The sequence below is a fragment of the Penaeus monodon genome, chromosome 27, assembly GCF_015228065.2.
Source record: "Penaeus monodon isolate SGIC_2016 chromosome 27, NSTDA_Pmon_1, whole genome shotgun sequence".
In the NCBI taxonomy this organism is placed as follows: Eukaryota; Metazoa; Arthropoda; class Malacostraca; order Decapoda; family Penaeidae; genus Penaeus; species Penaeus monodon.
In genome coordinates, this window is record NC_051412.1 from 37,389,524 (window position 1) to 37,392,225 (window position 2,702).

The following is a 2,702-nucleotide window of genomic DNA, read 5'->3' on the forward strand; positions in this document are numbered from 1 at the left end:
GCTATCTTGAAGGACCCATACAAACCTTAAGGGTTTTTGAACATAAAAACAACAAAAAATTGGAAAATTTTAAAGAAATGAAGATCAATCTTTTAGGTAAATTTTTTTTTGGTCGTGGTTGCTAAAATTTATTCCCCCCTTTTTTGTAAAGTAATAATTAGTTTTTCCATGCCTCAACTAACTATTGGTTTTTGACCAAAATAAAAGCTAATTATCCACACTTTAAAAATAAAGGACTATGCTCATCCAACTTCTAGACAGCTTCATGTCACATTCTGCCCTCAAAGATATGAATAATCTAAGGTGTATCAGTGATATATACAATCTAATACGTATTTCTTTTTTATAACTATTGTTATGATACTATTGTCATTGTGATATAAGTTCTTCGGCCTTTACACAACGCCTCACTCCTCACGGTTGGGGTTGGCGATGACTTCATTTGCGAAGGCTGGTTGTTGTGGCAAAACCACCATATCCTTTTTCCCACTACACCGAGCAAGAAGTTAAACAAAGTGAGTCAGTATTAGTTTAAGAGTGATAGTTAAATATGATGCCTTATAAGAGTAGTGGAAAAGTTTAATTATTTATTTGAAGTCTACCTATGAATGAGTAACAGACCCAAGACTCTTTGCTTTTCCCACTAGTGTTTTTGCATACTGTTTTTGATTACAAAACAAGAAATTCCATGTGATGAACACATTCAATTAAAACTCACTCGTTTTTCTTGTATAAAGGAGTAACTACTGGCCTGCTCTTAGCTGCCACAAATCCCAAAGAGGAACAGTAATTATGGCTAGCAAAGGATTCAAGGGACCCCAAAGTGATGGACTCCCATAACTATAATAGAATGGGCTTCACCCCTTTATTCTCTTGCGCAATGAGGGTTGGGCTGTATAAATTTTGTAATTAAATTTTTTTTAATACAAAACCCTTATGGAGAATGTTGAGAGTATATGCATCATTTTGCATGAACTTTTGTATGCTGTGGTTGCTGGTTTTCTGTGTGGTGGCTCCCGCAATCTTTCTTTTGTGACAAAATTTAGTACATGGTTGCCAACCATGGAGCCAAAGCAAAATGCTTGTAAATAGGGTAATGGTTGCAAAGCAGCAGCAGAATGCAATGGCACAAACAAAGTTTACAGACACAATATAGCAACTGGTCAAAACTAAAACAGGTTTACAAGAGAAAGATTTCTGAAACTAGCACTGCATGATATTTCCTGGGAGCTGGTACTTTCTTCTTCCATTTCCTGGAGTATTCTATTACTCTCCATACCTTTCTGCAAGTTCCATAGCCTTAACTAAGTATTGTTAAACTATGAAGTCTTCTTTCATAACTAAGAATCCTGTTAATAGAATAGTTTTTAAAATAAGAACATCAAATAGGAGAGTAATTGGCAACCGCTGAATAACTACATACTGTAGAATGCTACTGTAGTCAGGTTGTTCCATTTTTGGTACTTTATCTAGAACTAATGATAAAGCTATCCTAATATCACCTACCTGTTTCTAACTAACTCATATAGCATAAAAGGATTAGGTTACTGATCTATCAATAGCATATACACTGCTGGTGGTGGCGTCAAAAGGCGCGAAAATTGGCACACCTACAGCTACCGCAAACTTCAGTCTAACATCTCTTTTTACTTCTCATTTGCGAGAATCAGAGAAATAGTGGTATTTGTCAACCCTACTAAGAGTCTTGAAAGACAGGCTTTTATATACTAATAAAAAGATTGGGGACTTAATGAGTGACAGAAAGTGTTGTGGTCAGATGTGGTAAGGTCAGAGGTGACTGACAACCAGAGAAGGAGAATGTATCGCTGTCCTGGCAGTGACTCCACTGACCCTCATTACATAAGACACAAAGTTAAAAACCCCGACTCGCTCATGGTTAAGGGTAGTTTTTCCTATTTTGGAGTTGGAAAATTAAAGATTTTACCTAAGAACAACCATTGGACCAGTGCAGCTATTTTGAACTTGTCCTGGATTAACTTGAAGACTGGGTGTCAAAGTGTGAGGCTGATGCTTTCATGCACCATGTCATAGTGCAAAATTAGTAGTGAACTGGTTTGAATTTTGTAGTGTAAGATTGCTAAAACCTTGGCCAGGAAACTCTCCAGATCTAATGTATGCCCAGAGAACCTCTAGGAATACATCAAGCACCACTTAGAGGACAAGGCTACATCCTCCATCCTATGCTTTCGAGTTGCCATTCAGAACTTTTGGGACAACATCAAGGCCGAATATTTACATCACCTAATTCTCATTCAAAGCGGCTTCAAATGGTGAAGAAAAGTTGAGGACATCCCACAATTTCTTTTATTTTGGTCAGAATCCCCTTCAGTACCATTAACTTCAGCAATAAGCTTCTCCCAAAGTATGACAGGTATTTGCAAGATTAGCACTTTCCACCACTGACAACAGTGCATATCTCTCATAAAAATCTTACCCAACTACATTTAACCAATCTCACCATCAGTGTACGTCAATTTCCTAAGAAAACTAACCCAACCCTCCCTTTAAACGAGTTCAACTGACATTATATCATACCAAATAGCCACGTACACTCTTGAGCTTCATTATTCAGAAGTATCATGATATCCTAAACTAGCACCTTCCACTGTGAGAATCTTTTCCTCCACCTTTGTAAAATATAAATTGAATCTGGATGAATCTCTACCTGAAATTATCCCCTG

The 2,702-nt window shown here is 37.1% G+C and overlaps 1 protein-coding gene across 1 annotated transcript in view; it reads right to left on the reverse strand.

Annotated features, from left to right (window-relative positions):
• The window catches only part of LOC119590836 (isocitrate dehydrogenase [NAD] subunit beta, mitochondrial-like), a 50,172-nt gene that overhangs the window by 41,202 nt on the left and 6,268 nt on the right, over positions 1-2,702 (reverse strand).